Source organism: Ambystoma mexicanum, chromosome 2p (assembly GCF_040938575.1).
Source record: "Ambystoma mexicanum isolate Mex_15411 chromosome 2p, UKY_AmexF1_1, whole genome shotgun sequence".
Lineage (NCBI taxonomy): Eukaryota > Metazoa > Chordata > Amphibia > Caudata > Ambystomatidae > Ambystoma > Ambystoma mexicanum.
In genome coordinates this window covers 1,394,002,442-1,394,020,566 of record NC_090923.1, presented here as the reverse complement: position 1 = coordinate 1,394,020,566, position 18,125 = coordinate 1,394,002,442, and the positions used below count along the sequence as shown (strand labels likewise).

General features: G+C 46.5%; 1 protein-coding gene across 2 annotated transcripts in view; it reads right to left on the bottom strand.

Annotated features, from left to right (window-relative positions):
- The window catches only part of PTPN23 (protein tyrosine phosphatase non-receptor type 23), a 1,404,706-nt gene that overhangs the window by 466,644 nt on the left and 919,937 nt on the right, over positions 1–18,125 (bottom strand). The window lies entirely within an intron of this gene.

The following is an 18,125-nucleotide window of genomic DNA, read 5'->3' as shown; positions in this document are numbered from 1 at the left end:
TATTGTAAAGTTTGTTGTCTTGTATTGCTGTCCGTTCCACTTTTGATGTTTGCTCTTTTGCTTTCTTCCCTTTCAGGTGATGTTGCCGGCCCGGCAGAAGCTGCGGAGATCGAGGCGGCAGCCGGAGGGAAAGGGGAATGAAGCTGCAGCGGTACAGTAGCTGGTAAGTTAACTAGGGGGCGCGCAGGGTTCAAATGCGGCGCGGCCCTAGGACGGATGTTCTAATCTTGTCTTTCTTCTTCTTCTTCACAGGGTCCGAGTTTGTGGATGCGGAGCGTGGTGCTGCGGCGTCGGGATCAAGATCACTGGATGTCAGGAGATGAGTCTGCGGATGAAGCACCGGTTTCCTGGAGGAGAGTATACAGGAGAACGCCTGCTTTCAAAGGTAAGTAAACTGGTCCAAGCGGCGGTGAGCGTCACGTTGCACGTGAGTGCACAGTAACGCAAAGCACCGGCTTTGAGGATGGAGCAGCTTATATAGCTGAGCTTCTGAAGCCACGCCCACCAGGTTCAACTTTTCTGCCACACCCGATGAGTCAGCGAATGAAGACCAGGCCTAGGGAGTCACACCCGATAAGTCAGCATATGAGGATGTATCAGCTCCTGGAAAGTTCTTGTAAAATAAAAGCACTCCTGCACTGAAATAAAGTGTTCCTGCTCACATCTCTATTTGAGCCTGGCGCCAAAGGCACCAGGACTGAGTTCAGCCAGGGCCCCTGTGTTTATGGGTCCCAAAGGGACATAAGTGAGTCAAGTGACCCATTGCCCCTATCACTAGATGGTGTGGTTTTTGTGTTCTGGGGCCTGTGGCCATGACAATCACTCAGTGGCAGACCGACTATACCTGGGTTTAGCTCCATGAGCCTGGGGCCAAAGGCGCAAGGACTGGGTCCAGGTGGCCCTCCTTTGAGGTTTGATCCAGTCAGGGCCCTTAATGTGCCCCAATGTTCCCACGGCTGTTGGACTGGGGCGATCTGGTGTGCACATCGTGACAGGAACACCCCTTCAGCCCCTGTTTCTTTTTTCTTTTTCTGTCGGTTGTGCTGCGGGGGTGTCCCACGGAACACCCCGCTCACTATTACACAGTATAGTGAGCAGGGGTTGCGGGGGAAACCCCTACAGCTGCCCAAATAAAATAAAAAAGGACCCTGCAGTGCCAGTTACCGATCACGGAAGTGAAAAGGAACCGCGACCGCAGGGACACTGCACGAAGGAAAGGTAAGTAGGGTGGTGGTGGTGGTATGTTGGGGGTTGGGTGGTCAGTGTGTTGTGGCTGTGGATGGGGGTGTATGTTTGTATGGTTTTGTAATGGATGTTCGCATGGGAAATGTACAAACATTTTGTAGTGCGTACATTTCCCATGCAAACATTTCCGTTGCAGGTTATTCAGCTGTGGAAAAATCACATAGATCCCTCTCTAAGCTCGACTGTTAACACTCCCTCTGTTCTGATCCTCATCGATCTTTCTTCTGCTTTTGACACAGTCATCTACTGCATCCTCAAACCGTCTCTGTGATACCCTAGGAATCACGGACAGGGCACTGGCGTGGCTTACCTCCTTCCTTTCAAACAGACCCTGCCAAGTGCAAATGGTTCCTTTTCTCCTCTCCGCCTCACTCTCTATTGGTGGCATCCCTCTGTGCTCTAGCCCATCGTCATGGCTCTTCAAAATCTACCAGGCCCCTCTGGCCCACATGATCTCCACTTTCTCCCCTCACTTCCTGTTATGCAGACGACACACATCTCTCTTTCAAACTGCCTTCCCCTACCACCTCCTCCTCACTCCTCATACCAGACTGCCTGACAGCTATTTAGGCATGGTGCTCTGCCAATGATCTCTGCCTTAATGCCAGTAAGACAGATCTTTCTGATTGAGACGCCTGCCCCTTGCTCCCCCTGCCCATTTTCTGGGCATACACCCAGAGTCATCTCTCCTCACCCACTTGTGAGGCAAATAAACCTTGGGGTCATCTTTGACCCCTTGCTCTCTTTCTCTCCACACATCATGGACCTTTCAAAAATTTTTTTAAAAAATCACATTTTCAGCTGCATCTCATCGGGGGCAACCTACCTTTCCTCACCTTTGCACAGAGGCTCAACATCTCCAGAGCCCTGGTTCTCTCTAGACTTGACTACTGCAATAGCCTCTTCCTCAACCTGCGTCTTAGCTCCCTTCAACTAATACAGAATAGGACTGCAAGACTTATCCTTGGCTTTAAACCCAGGGACTGCATCGCTACAGCCCTAAAATCTCTCCCGGTGACCACAAGGATCAAGTTGAAGACCCTATACATCATCCACAAGGCTGTCCGGGGCCTGGGACTTCTTTACATCCAGCTTTCCCTCCCTAAATACCTCCCGGCAAGAGTCCTTTGGTCTTCTGGCTCCTCCCTCTGAACTGCCTCCCTCTCCTCGGAAAGGCTCCTTCCTCTGAAAAGGCCTCCCTTGCCCGTCAGACTTGAGCCAGATCTTCTTAAGTCTTGAGAAGTTTTTGGAACTTTCCTCTTCCTTCCCTCTCCCATGCTAATTCACCATCTGCCGAATGTGACTGGGGCCTGGTCCCTTCAGAGTCTTACAGGGGCCAGACCACCCCCTACCAGTCCTCCGAGCATCCTTTCACATTTCACAGCACTTTCCCTCAGGCTCCCTTTCCCAGACTAGTACAACTTGGTCCTCCCTGCCCAATGCACTCAACACCCCTTCCCCCCTCTTCCCCTGGCACTTGCCGCCTTGGCCCACCCTGCACTTGCCTGCCTTCACCCTTGGGGTTACCCCAACCTGAATTTCCCATCTTCCCCTTGCGCTTACCACCTTGTCATGCACTTGCACGGTAGGATTGTCACAAGGCCAATATAACAGCTTCTGTTGTTCTACTTTTTGATTCCCACGTACCTCCTAAAAGCACCCCCCCCCCCTGCACCCTCCCATCTTGTCTTGTGGCACCGGGAAACATGTGTATAGGCGCCATACAAATGTCCAATAAAATAAAAATTAAAAATAAAACCACATTTGATTATTAATAGGGGAAGCCTCCCTGGGTTGAGATACAGTAGGAGCGTCCCAGAAAATATGATCAGGCTCATCTTTACGAGCAAGGGTAGTGGGCCTATTCCCCTGGCCATCTGCAGGATTCCAAGTATCAGGATCTTGAGAAACAGGGTCCTGGGAGCCATCGCCCTGATCTGGGACATAGTAGGCATCATCCTGATCTCCCCCCCTGAAAATATTTTTCAGGAAGATCAGGCAATTGTGGTCTGAGAGATGAGGAACGAGCCTCAGGAGAGGGAGGCCTAGGAGACTTCAAGGGTCGAGGACAGGACCCCTTAATGTCATCCAACTTTCCTGAAAAATCAATACATTCAGACACTTTGGTTCAAATCTCTCTATAGTACAGGCAGAGGAAGAGTTACTGGAAGAGGGAAAGCTGAGTCAGATGGAACAGGGTCTTTCTGTAGGGCCTGTGACCAAGTAGGGGAGGCTGGAGAATACCCTAATAGCCAAAAAGCGACTTTTGGGGGCCCAGAACCATGAAGACGGGCCTGGGAATGCTTCTCACCAAGCTTGGGGTGAGTTTTCATTACAGAAGCGCGTTTCAGTGGGTCTTTCGATGGAAGTACAGCCAGCTCGGAGAAGATTTCCAGATGAGTTCGTCTTGGGATCGATTGGTCCCAGCAACCCAAGGGGAGAAGTCTTCCTTTGCAGGGGCTGCTCTAGTTGAGGTGAATTCGGAGCTTCAGCACTGCAGTAGGGCTTCACCGGGCAAACCAACGGTCCAGGAGTTGCAGCAGGCGTCTCTTCCAAGTTCTTCTTTGGATTCCTTCGTCCAGTGGTCGACTCTGCCTTCCAAGCAAAAGACCCCCTTTTATGCAGGTTTCTCCCATTCATTCGCAGCCTAGCTGTCAATCACACAGCAGGGTGTCCTCCAAGGACAGCCAGCCAGCCAGCCAGTCACTCACCTTTGGGTGCATTCCTGTAACCAAGGGGATTAAGCACATGGAGTTTTGGGCACCTCCCTCCCTTCAAGCCCCTGCCAGACATGCTGGAGCCAGAGGAGGGCTTCACCAGTGAATCCTGCCAAAGACAAAATGAACAAAGGGACCAGACCTGGTTTGGCACGCAGAGTAAATCTCAAGAAGGACCTTTCCAACAAGAAATGGCGAAAAAAAAAAAAACGGGCCATTTTGACAAAATGGGCACCCATGGGTGCTTTACTGCAGCTACAATTGCAGCCCGCGGTTAAAACACTCAATGGTAGTAAAAAGTGAACCACTGCCACCAGTCATTACTTGTGGAAAGGGTAACATAAAATGTTGCATGAGAAACTAGACAAAGGGGATACTAAGTAACCCCTCCAGCACCCTATTGAAAGATAAGTGTGTGCTGGGACTAGAAAGTTACAAAATGTAAGTAAAGTTAATTTCACTTCACTGCCCTTGGAAGCTTAACCAAGGGAAGGTATTTAAACCCTTGGGAAATTTGGAAGAGTTCCCTGTGCCACTGCACTGAAGGTTCTGTGTGACAATGTAAAAAGATGCCGCCTATGGAGTTTGTCAGACTCCAAAACCAAAAGAAACACAGAGTCCAAATCATAGAAGAATACATGAAAGAGTAAGAAAAAGGTCTTACTCTCTCCAGGATATCAATGAAAAGTCCTAAAGTCCAGCAAAAAGAGCTGGGGGTCTCCAAGGTAGAAGGGAATTAGCACATTTCTGAGAATTGGCTAATCCAAACTAGGGGTGAGTGGTCTGTGACGAGTGTGAACTTTCGTCCCAATAGGTGGTACCTAAAATGGATAATGGCCCACTTGAAGGCCAGGGCCTTCAGTTCCAACAGAGTAATTTCTTTCACGTGGGAACAACTTGTGGCTGGTGAATAGTATGGGATGTTCCAATGCATCGCAAACCTGGGACATGATGGCTCCTAACCCTGCAAGGGAGGCATCTGTCTGTAAGGCAAACTCCTTAGAGACGTCGACTACTTTTAGGACTGGGTTCTGCCACAGCCTTGCTTCAAGGCTGTGGCAGCTTTCAAATTTTGTTGACTTCCTCGATCACCATCTGTTTACGGGATTCCGGAAGTTGATATGGTTTTAAGTGTACCACTTTACTTTTAGGTGTTCTAATATAGTTGTATGTACCTTTTACTCTCCCTGGTTTTTCTGAGAATACATTGGGGAAGGAAATGATTACATCTTTTAGATCTTGTTGGTGTTGAGTGAACAAATGAGAAGGAATTAAATCAAAGTTATATATATCTTTGCGAACCAGACAGGCTAATACTTTGGCATGGGTGGCTGACGGGTTCTCTGTCCACTCGTTCAAAAGATTTACATGATATAATTGGATATTCTGTTTTCTATACGGTTGGACTACTCTAACTACAGGTTCCCGGTCGTTCTACTATCTCATAAGGTCCGTGCAATTTAGAGACAAGCTTGTTCTCTAAGAGGACCAGTACGTTCTGTCTTATGGACAATGATCTTAAATTCATTTTCTTGTCATAGGTGGTCTTTTGTTGGCTCTGTGCTTTTTCCCATAGGAGTAGAAATGAAGTATCGGACCAATTTCATATGTTCTCGCATTCGGGTGGCGGTTTGCGAGATGGGAATGGGGGCCTCCTTTCGTTCTTCCCAGGTTTCCCGGAGCATGTCCAGGACATCTCTCGGCTCAATTCCATAGAGCAACTCAAAGGGAGAGAAACCTGTGGGAGTTTGGGGGGTTTTCCTCATAGGATAATTTGGTCCCAGTCTTTCCCGTCCTTGTCTACTAGTTTTCGTAGAATTAGTTTTATTGAATCTTTCTACCAGGCCATTGGTCTGAGGATGGTACACAGAGGTTCACAAGGTGGTAATTGGTCATTGGCTTACTCATAAAATTCGAACCCTGGTCTGTTAGTATTTTCTTGGGAAAACCTACCCATGAGAAATACAGTAGAAGATGTTTAAGGATCTGCTGAGTAGTATTATTTTGCATTGGGAAAGGCTCGGAATATCGGGTTGCATAATTCACGATCACCAGGACATACGTATTACCTAATCTGGATGTTTCAAGCAGTCCAATTATGTCCATACCAGTTCTTGAAAAGGGGATTTCTATGATCGGCAATGGGTTCAGAGGGGCAGGTGGTGGGATGCGAGTGCTGGTCTTTTGACATATTTTGTACATCTAGATGAACGTTTTTACATCAGCGTGGATACCTGGCCAGTAAAACTTCCCACTAATATGTGTCTGTCTTTTAGATTGTCCTAAATGCCCTCTGGTACGATGGGAATGGGCGATTTCCAATACAACCTTTCAGTGGCTTTTGGGCATCACTAATTGTGTTTTTACAGTGCCTTCTGGGGAATTCTCTTCTATAAAGCAATCCTTGTTTCAGAAAGAAAAAGGGACTCCCCTTCTCTAAGCCTTCTTCCGGAACCGCTTGTAAAATTGCTTCAGCGAGAGCGGGATCATTTCAATGGGCAAAGGCTGGGTCAGGATAGATGGGGGTTCTTATCCCTCCCTTTCTTCATCATTAATCAATTTATCAGCTCCCCCAACCAAAGCCTAAGTTACCTCTTTCTGTTTTGATATGTTCACTTTCTTTTAACTGAGGAAACAGCTCTTTCCAAAATTCCATGGGCAATTTGATCTCCCCGACGTACCTCAAAAGGGGCCTCGCCGTGGTTTTGTAAGACAACCTTCACATCTCCCTGAAAGACGAGATCAATAACGCCTGCTAAGAGGTCTATCCCGAACTTCCACGCTAAGCCAGATTTTGGGGCCAGTTGAATGGAACACCCCTGAGGGGGGGTATCAGAACCAAGTCTGTAGGAATCATACCTCTTTTCCCCAGGGGGAATACTAGCTTCCCTACTGCTACAGATATCAAAACCCTATTGATTTTTTAGTGGAGATAGAAGGCTTAGAGGTTCTCTAAGCTTTTTGAAATTTGTCGGGTTCCCCAATTAGTTTCAATTGAGTCACATTCCACCTGTGACTCCATATGTAAGGAACTCGTGGTGGCAACAGTAAAGTAAGACACAAGTGATCACAGTTCACGGGCGTTTATTAAATTGTAAATGTAGGGTGGAAAACACTCAATCTAAACCTAAATCTAAGATGGGAGCAAGCGACGACAATCAAATGAAAAATAAGGGAACCTGTGTGGCTTTGTGTCAAAATAAAAGGCCCTATGCCAATTCCTTACAACTAATTATAAAATGTGTGTGTGGGATAATGGTTCAATAAAGAAAGAAGTGTTCACAAATTCAGGATGTGATTGCAAGGGATCTCCCTTCCCCACGTTTTCGGCACAGGATAAGGTCGGACCTTGGGGCACAGAACACACACAAGCTTTCTCAGCACAAGCTAACAGTTTGTTCCAACTTTCAGGCTCTTCAATGGTAAGTCTTTTTTAAATAACAAGTCTCTTGCATTCGAGGGCCTGATGTAGTCAACAAACCTACACAAAAAGTTCCTTTCTCAATGGACTTTGAAGGAGGACTTTTCACCCTTGGATCTCCCTCGACAAGGCTCGGACCCACTTGACAAGGGGGACCAATCACTTCCCCGGTCTTCCAATGCTTCTAACTTGCACGGATCTTAATGTCTTTTTAAACAGTTGTCCATGCTTCGTCTCCGATTGCCGGCTTCCCTCTGCCAGGTTCACTCTAGCCAACTTTTCCCCAAACAGTTCACAATGGGACTTTAGACTTCGCCCCGTCTCGTTGGCATCCCTCTGCCAGGTTCACTCTAGCCAACTTTTCCCCAAACAGTTCACAATGGGACTTTAGACTTCGCCCCGTCTCGTTGGCATCCCTCTGCCGGGTTCACTCTGGCCAACCTTTTTTTTAACCAAATGTTTTAATTATTTTTCAATTCTACATTGCACAACATAACATCCTTCCACTTAAACTTCCCAACTGCCCTCCCCACACAGAAGTGATTTCTGTCTCTTTCTTTGCTGGTCATGGTAGATCACAATATGTCCAAGATTCTGATCTTGTGTGGGCACCATTGTACCATATAATCACTTTGCAGGTATGTTGGGACTGGGCCCCATTCCTGTTTCAATTTCTCCTGGTCCCCTTGGATTGTATATGTTATCCATTCCAGTCCAGTCCCACACTTTTTGTAGCCAGTCCTGTATCGTGGGAGTTGTTGGTTTCCATTTTTGTGCTATCGCCAGCCACGCCGCTATCAACAAGGTCGTTAGTCCTCTTTTCTGAGTAGTTTTGGGTGTTATCGATTTCGGTTCCCACATTGCACACAACCAGATCTTGTCCCTCATATGTTACACTTCCTGGTATACTTCTTGCATCTGTTTCTTGACCACCCCCCAGAATATTTGTATTATTGAACAATTCTTCCATATGTGTCGCCAGTCTCCCACAGTCTTACATCCCCTCCAACACAGAACAGATGTTTGGGGAAACATTGCGTGATCCTCTCTGGTGTATAGTGCCATTGCAGAAGTACCTTAATACAAATCTCCCCTAGTTGTATAGAGCGAGTTAATTTGGGGATAGGTCCCCACAGGTATTCCCCACTGGTTTCTCCCAATGTTTCCCCCCCATTTCCCATATAGCTCCATTGAACCCACTCTTCTTCATCATTCAAGTATTTGTAACTATTGGATACTAAGCTTTTTGATCCTGTGTTTGTGGTTATATATGCCTCTCACTTCATCTCTAATACCCAGGACATCCTGTCGACCCTCTCGTCCTCTCCCCCTCTCCTCCCCTCCCCTCTCCTTCTTTAAACTCTGGCCCTCCTACAGTCACTCCCCCACCCTCCTCCTCTTCCTTTTCTCTTTTCACCCCTGATGAGGTCTCTAGACAAGTCCGATCTATGAAAGACTCGTCAAAACAGGTTCATCCCTGTTCTTCCAAAACCATCAAGGACCACACTGACACCCTCATTCCTGCCCTGGCTCATTTCTGCAACCTCTTTCGCCTCAGGAGCCATCCCCTCTTCTCAGGAAACCCACAGATGGCCCTTCTTGCCTGGCTTACTATCGCCCAATCTCCATCACTCCCTTTCTGGGCAAACTCGTGAAAAAGCTGGCCATCTCGCAGCTTAACCTTCACTCTGATTCTGTTGGTTGTTTCCACGAACATCAATCAGGCTTTAGAGCTGCCAGAAGCACAGAAACTGCTCTCCTGAACATCTGTGAAGATCTGCCCTCCAACCTTGACTAACATCCACTCTGTCCTCATCCTACTCCATCTCTCTTCGGCCTTTGACACAGTCAACCATACCATCCTGCACAACCATCTCCATGACAACCTGGGTATTACCGATCACGTTCTGGCCTGGCTGACCTCTTTCCGCTCTGATCGACCCTCCCAGGTCCAACTTGGGTCCTTCCTTTCATCCATCTCCCTTTCTACCCGAGGTGTTCCCAGGGGTCTAACCTATTACCCTGGCTCTTCAATACTTGGCAACTCTCGCCCACTGCATTCCAACTTTCAGTGCTATGCTGATGACCACCAACTGATCTTCAGGCTCCCCTCTGCCACCTCCTCTCCTTCTCTCAACACAGACTGCTTACCTGCCATTCAGGATTGGTGTGCTGCCAACGATCTCTGCCTGAGCGCCAGTAAGACAGATCATCCTCATCGGCACACCTTCACACTCCTTTCTGGTCACTCTCTGGCCGGGCTCCCTTGGCCCTCCTCCTACTCCCACCTCCGAGGCTAAGAACCTCGGGGACATGTTTGATTCCACGCTCTCCGTCTCTGCCCACATCTCTGATGTCTCAAAAGGTCAAACCTCCTACTGCACCTGCTCAGAGGTATTCTACCTTTCCTCTCCTTCCCCCAGAAGTTCACTGTCTCTCGAGACCTGGTTCTCTCTAGCTTGGATTTTTACAGCCTCTTTCTAAATCTACCTGCTTCTACTCTCTGCCATTTGCAACTTATCCAGAACAGGACTGCAAGACTTGTCTTCGGCCTCAAGCCCTGGGATCGTATCTCTCCAGCCCTGAAATCTCTCCATTGGCTCCCAGTGGCTGCAAGTATTAACTTCAAAACCCTCAGCATTGTTCACAAGGCTTTTTGGGGTCTGGGTCCAAAATACCTTCAGTTGTCCCTCCATAAATGCGTTTCCTACTGAGCTCTTTGCTCCTCTACCTCCAACTCCCTCAGGGTCAGTCATTTTTCAAAGAAACAAGCTGGGGGTAGATTTCTGTATTCGGCTGGGACCTCCATTCGGAACAGCCTCCCTGCCATTCTGAAACTTGAGGAGAACCATCTCCGGTTCCGGAAGCACCTCAAGGCCTTCCTCTTTGCTTCTGCCTTCTCTCCTCCTCTCCTCTGCTGATCTGCTCTGTCTCGGCACTGTGCACCTGGTTTACCCTCTGACTTTTGGGCCCAGGTACCTGCTCAGCCTGTCACCCACCCACACTGCCTCTTGGCATCCCTTGCACTGGGGTCTGTATCGGTAACCATACAGTCCCCCCTCCTTTCGTTCTGCACTTATCAGACACAACCTGTCTGTTGCCTTATACCTAGCACTTGCCACTTGTTGGCTGCACTACCATTGTTTGTTGCTTTTTACTATTTATGTATTTATTATTTATCTGCATTCTTTGCTCAGCACTTTCCACTTCTCCCCCCACCCCTGCACTTTCCCCTTTCCCTCTCCAATGCACTTGCACGTTCTCAATGTCACTGGGCCTAGTAAGATCGTTGTTTTTGTATTCCCGTTTTCCTCTCCCTTGCCTCGTCTCGCTCTGAAACACGTGTGTATGAGTGTGATGCCAATAAAATATCAATATCAAAAATGGCGTTAATCGTCTTGTGGCTGCCTCTTTGATTGTTGGGGAGCTTAGCCAGTGTTTCAATTGGGTATATTTAAATCTGTCTCCCTCCATCAAACCTGCTTCTCCACATCACTGCGGCTTGATCTCTGCACCTGCCTGACCTTCTGTTCCTGCAATGTATTGGTGCACTGTGCCTCCAAATGCTGGCGTGGCCCCCTTACCCCTCCTCTAGATTGAGTCGCTAAATAACATGCCCTGCATTGCTGATTTCCCCACAGTGTCTCTTTATGCCGGCTCTCATTCTGTGTTCACTCTGGGGGTCATGTTACCCCTTCTGGCATCATCCTCTGTGCCCCCCCGCGAACGTTGGGACTATGTTTTCTTCTGCAGGTGTCAGCAAGGGAAGCCAATGAAGCAAGCACTCACCAGACACCAACAAAAACTAAGTGTGGCTTGGGTGGGGTGTAGAGCAATTACTCTACTCCAGAAAGCCGCCGCCACTCTACCTTACCTCTCCATAAAGTACACCGCCATAGACTTACACCATGCACATTTAGAGAGATTTATGACCACCGACCTAAATCTATGCATGACTGGACTGTAAATGTTGTTTTGCATTACTTACGAACATAATTCCCAATGTTAGCATATGCCACACTTAGATGGAATTCTCAACCTCAGCCTGTGTCACAGAGATAGAAATTTGAACGTTAGCATGTGCCACACTTAGATGGAATTCTTAACTTTAGCCTACGTCGCATCTAGATAGAAATTTGAATGTTAGCATGTGCCACTCTTAGATGGAATTCTTAACTTTAGCCTACGTCGCATCTAGATAGAAATTTGAATGTTAGCATGTGCCACTCTTAGATGGAACTCTTAGCCTCAGTTTGCGTCACATAGAGATACTAAATTGAATGTTAGCATGTGCCACACTTAGATGGAATTCTTAACCTCAGTTTGCATCACATAGAGATACTAAATTGAATGTTAGCATGTGCCACACTTAGATGGAATTCTTAACTTTAGCCTACGTCGCATCTAGATAGAAATTTGAATGTTAGCATGTGCCACTCTTAGATGGAACTCTTAGCCTCAGTTTGCGTCACATAGAGATACTAAATTGAATGTTAGCATGTGCCACACTTAGATGGAATTCTTAACCTCAGTTTGCATCACATAGAGATACTAAATTGAATGTTAGCATGTGCCACACTTAGATGGAATTCTTAACTTTAGCCTACGTCGCATCTAGATAGAAATTGAATGTTAGCATGTGCCACCCTTAGATGGAACTCTTAGCCTCAGTTTGCGTCACATAGAGATACTAAATTGAATGTTAGCATGTGCCACACTTAGATGGAATTCTTAACCTCAGTTTGCATCACATAGAGATACTAAATTGAATGGTAGCATGTGCCACACTTAGATGGAATTCTTAACTTTAGCCTACGTCGCATCTAGATAGAAATTGAATGTTAGCATGCGTCACACTTAGTCAGAATTCCTAGCTTTGGCCTTCCTCCCATCTAGATAGAATTGTGAATGTTAGCATATACCACACCTAGATGGAACTTGAATGTTAGCATGTGCCACAAATAGAATTGAGAACATTATCCTGCCCCACATCTAGATAATTATTGGGAAGGTTAGCGAGTGCCACACTTGGACGGAATATGTAGATTAGCAAGTAATACACTTAGACAGAACTGTGAATGTTAGCATGTTAAATGTCATATAACCCACTAACCAATATAAGCTCAAACTCTCTGCATACGTATCTCTCTAAAAAAACTCACACATCCATCTCTCGCACAACAAGCCGCAAGCACTTCACCACACTGCAACAACACATAAGCCGCACCTAGAGCACACGCGGACTGACTCCGATACTTGCACCAAAGCTCAGCACCCGGTGTCTACGGAGTTGAAGCTGCCAACAGTACACCACGCCTCCCACTATCCTACTCCCGCTTCACCTTACTAACCCATCCCACCTTCTCGTTTGCAGATCCACCAGAGCGCCTGGGGACCAATTCCGTTGGTGACGGTGCGCTATATAAGTACCTTTAACATAACCTAAGTGGGAGGGTGTGGGCCGTCCTGACCCCGGGTTTTAAGTATTTTGGTGTCAGGCAAAGGCTTGCAGGGAGAGTCTTGTAAGGAAGACATGGTATCAATAGTGAAGACAGACACAAAAGATGCACAGTAAAGGGTTTTTATTGAACATTTGTGGGTTGGTAGAACACCTATCTAGCCCTATATCTAAGGATGGGAGCAAGCTCGACCATCAAATAATAAATAACGCTGTCCTTGTCGTGTGGGTGAAATCAAAATGGCCTGCATTAACAAAACCTATTGCCTGCCCTTATGCTATAGCAAATGTGTGCAGGAAAAGGGTGTATGCAACAAAAAAGTAGTGTTCAAAAGCAAAGTATCAGGATGACTGAACATTGAGGTTCCCTTCCCCACGTTTTCAGCATGGGACAAGGTGGCACTCTGCTTTGGAACACACACACTGGCTTCTTTGGCGCGAGTATGCAGTTCAGGACATAAACCAGGGCCTCCTGTGACAAAGTCTCTTTTCCACACAAAGACTCTTATTCGCAGAATGCCTTGGATACACAAAAACAAAGTTCCTTCTCTTCAGGAGTTTAAAGTTGATAAATTTGCTCGTTCAAAGTCTACAATGGGCCTCCCTCAGCCGGGCTCCGACCCCTTCAGATACAAGTTCATAATAGGTCTCCCTCAGTCGGGCTCGGACCTTGAAATCTCAATTTATCTCCAGCTCACAAGCTTCTGTTCAATTGAAGACTTTTGACTGTGCAATGGATTTTACATACACCTTCACAAGACCACTTCGATTCACTTTAATTTCCCTTTCTTTCACGGTACTCCTGGGCGCCTGCAGTTTATATATTATTATCCTGTGTGTGTTTGCCTTAAACATTTGACACGGAGTGTGCAGTGTGTTTCGCTTTTCAGCCTCAATCGGCTGCCCCCTGTGAAGTTTAAGGCAATGTGGCCGTCACCCTCCCTAAACTGCCATTCCTCGCTTTACGACGCACTTAATGCTGTGTTCTCATGTGCTCCAGAGAAAGGCTTTGCCTGTGAGTCTGTGACTAGTACTTTAAAGAGGATGAACCTATTTGGCATTTCCAGCCGCATCGTATGCACAGACACCTGGTATTTAAAATTGCTTTTTACTGGGAGCATTAAGCGGGCTGTTTTACTTGGTACAGTTACTCGTAAACAGACACTCATTGTCACCCTCGATTATATCCCCACTTGAAGTTTTCGACCACCAGTTACAAACTTCACCAACATAATATCTAGGGTAAAAAGTTGCACACATTATAAGGACGAACCCAAATGCAGATTGGCGAAACTGAAAAACGTGTGCAGTATTAAGCAAAAGGGCAATGGCCAAGGAGCGGGGGATTGAGCGGGGCATTCATAGTAGGAGGGAATATATGGCTGTGCTTTGCCCGCACTTTCTCTGCGCTCCAAGATTTGCAATCTTCTGAACAATAATGTCAGACAGCAATGATATGAAAGTGGCTATGTGGGAAGGGCTGATTGGCGCCATCAGACATCCGTGCTCAGGGAGTGTGCATTCATTTACTCGACTCACAGGTTCAGTGTTTGATACTTTTAGGGGAAGAACGTGTTTCCAACTGAAATACATAGAGGTTACACAGGTATTAAGAGCAGACCCATGACAGGGGCGGCAAGGTCAGAGCATGCACGAATGCTGGGGTGACGGGGTGGCAAGAGGGGCGGGGGGGATGGGCGAAAGCAGAAGAAGCATGGTGGGTTGGCAGTAAACAGAAAGATTGAGGAAAGAGTAAGATGGGAGGGTTCAAGTTGGGCAAGAGGGGAGGGTTAGTGTTCACCAGGTGTGTCTATGGGGGCGGGCACTTGGCCACGGACGGATAGGTTTGAACACCAGGTAAAAGGATTTGAAAAGGAGTCAGTCATTATATGTGATTGAGCCAGGTCTCTTTCTGGAGGATTAAAACGTAGAAACACTTGTGTACAGACAGGCGCATTATAAATTACTTATACCAATTCAAATAGCTGCAATTTATTGCATACTGTTTCGAGATGGGGGCGTCGCCTTTGTGCATGTTTCTGGTGCTGCATCGGTCCTGAGTTTTATAATTAATAGGGAAACAAATTGGTGTTTCCTTGCAGAAAAAAAGCTGTCTCACAATGTGCATTGAGAGGGCAAGGGGAGTGCCTTTGCATATTACTCGTAAGCACTTACAGGGTATGTAAGGCAACACCTATGTCAGTCATGATGATGGAAACAAGCATTGGCAATGCCAATAGTTTGGGCTTTTGTGAAAAGCCCTCGGTAGGTAGGCACTGCTGTCTGTAGTCTGTAGTGGTATTAACAGTAGCAGATGCAAAATGGTGCAAGTACCTGGGCATCTAATAGCACTGCCTGGCAAATGCCTGAAACATTTACAAAGCCAAAAAATGTTAACAGGACTTCACTGAAGGACACGCACAGTGCTTATATGAATGTTAGCATGTACCACACTTAGATGGGATTATCGGTATGAAGGTTAGCATGTACCAGACCTAGATGGAATTCTTAATTTTAGTCTGCTTCACATCTAGACAGGATTATGAATGTTAGCATGTACCACACTTAGATGAAACTGTGAATGATAAGTGCAACACCCAAATGGAATCATGATCACTAGCCTTCCTCACATCTAGACAGAATTTTGAAATTAGCAAGCGCCACACACTCAGATGGAATAGTGAATGATAGCAAGCATCACACCTAGACATAATTGCAAGGACAGAAAGGCCAACTAACCAATCCACTAACCATTTCATCCCTCTGCATACACCTCTCAAACTCTAACCAAGCACAACCACAAGCCTAAAATGCAGCAATCCGCACAAACGTCACTACACTGCAACAACAAAACAAACCTCACAGACTTGCACAACAGCACACAATGACTACCAACCGTAAAACACCAAGCCCAGCCGATGGAACCCACTGGGCTGAGGCTACCAACAGCAAATCACTGCCCTCGCACTTTTCCAGCTTATTCCCACTAACTCACTCCCCACTCCCTCTTTCAGAGCCGCCAGAGCACCAGGGGACCACTGCAGTGGTGATAGTGTGCGGGACAAATATCCTTTAACATTAACTATCTCTTGCACGCATTCCCTAAACATTTTAAGTGACTGACCCAGAAACATGTCCCTTATTTTCTGGCATCCTACTCTTTCTCACTTCCAAAATGCCCTTTTTTTTTCCATTCCTGGTTGAAATTCTGGGTTTCCAAATATCCAAATATTGGTCAGAATGGGGATGGTTTCACCAATAGTGCTCCGCTTCCCGTAACCCTGTCACAGGTCTCAACTCCTACCCCCAGTATCTCATTGATCCTGGTATTCGGGTGTATGGGTTGTCAGTCTAGAAAAATAGATACCTCTGTCGACCAATGGCAATGTATCATATTGGCCGACGACGAACCGTCTCATGCACTAAACGTCAAAAATACAAACTCATAAGTTCGACCAATGTGCGGCCATTTTAATGTAGCTAGAATCGCCATTTTGTTCACTAACGTTTGCTCATTGCTTTTTGTTCAAACTGCTTAGCTGAAAGCTTATTCTGCTTGACTGATTACTTTGTTGTTCAAAGCGAAAGAGCAAGGCCGCAAGGCCGGGAGTTATTCGTTGAAACATAACGTAGGCAGCCCCAGAGAGGAATGCCCAATCCCCTCCCGCATGTAGCCTTGGAGGAGAGCAACACGGCATTTAATCATTTCACTGATGCCAGCCAGTCTCGTTAATATGGTAGAAATGCTAGAAAGAAACAGCTAAAGGCTTGAATTATGCTTTTCTTACGGCCCCCCCTTTCCTAATTCCAGCTGAACGAGCCGACTCCCAGGACACGAATAGCAAATAGGAGATAGCAAGGACTGGAATGCGACTCTTCCCCCGTACGCAGCTTGCCTGCAAGAACAGAAGCACTGTGTTCTGTTCAACAAAGAAATATGTCTCTAGACTTGCAATGTTGCATATTGTTGCTAAAATAGATGTTTGAAGGTGTCATATTCGTCGAAATTGTCAATCATCAGACCCAGTTCAAAGAAACTGTACAATGGGCGTAATGAACATGTCATGACTGATTGCAGGATGTCCATTTTGTATATATGTAACTGTTGTACGTTATTTGCTCTCTTGCGTCCCTCGAGGTCTGGAGACACGTCGCGGGGCGTGAGACCAAGTTGACCAACTGAGACTATTAGCTTTGCAATAAACCCTAGCTTTTGGGAATACAACCTTGTATCTGGTGTATCAGTTTGTGTGTGGTGATTTGCCTTGTTTCCACTGCGCGTGGGTCCCCTAGGGGCCCCTTCAGGGTGTATCTCCTTTTGTCGATCCACAGGATTCCCTGGAAGGGGGTTCCCAAGACCGCCCTATCCAGTCTTGCTCACATTTTATGTTGGTCTCCCCTTCAGGTTCCATGTGTTAATATACCCGCAAAAATATCGCCACACAAAAATATCGCCATAGTTTTGCGGCGATATTAAGGCAACCCCTGCAAACCCGTATTATTTTTAAAAGGAGCGGGGGACACCCCCGCAACCAAAAATCCCAAAAATTAACCCCCCCAAAAAATATTGCCTATGGCCGTTCCAGACGACCATATGTACAGCAATATTTTTGGTAGGGATAATATGTAGTCATACCTTCCTTCATGACCCGTAATTGTGCTGCTTCATAGTATCTGGAGAAGTGCGGAAATGCCATGCCCTCCTTATTCTTCGGTGCCGTGAGTGTGGCCATTAATACCCTCGGAGGCTCTCGTTTCCATATGTATAAAATGATGGCCCTATTCAGTTTAGATTCTAAACCTACAGTTTAGGTAGTGTCACCATCTTTACTGTTGTAATTCTCCCCTACCATGTTATTGTGAACAGATTCCATGTCATCAGGTCTGTTCTAATTTTTCCAGTACCTGCGGATAATTCAACCCATACATATGTTCCATCTTTTTTGTAAGGGTTATGACCAGGTACACTCTGCCCTTTTCAGCTTGGTTCAGCTGTGTGTTCGATTCCAGGCTATTCATTATCTCTGGATCCTATGATAAATTTGCATCTCAGATTTGCGACTTAATTTTTATTCCTGATATCAACCCAAATTCTTCTAATTCTCTCATTAATACCCATAGCAAGCATTCCGGATTCGATAGGGCTACTAGCACATCATCTACAAATGCTATCCTTTTATGTGCTTCTCCCGCCATTATTCCCGTCAGCTGATACAATTCTTGTATCTTAATGAATAGGGGTTCTAACTATATGGCGTAGAGCAGCAGGGATAGTGGGCACCCT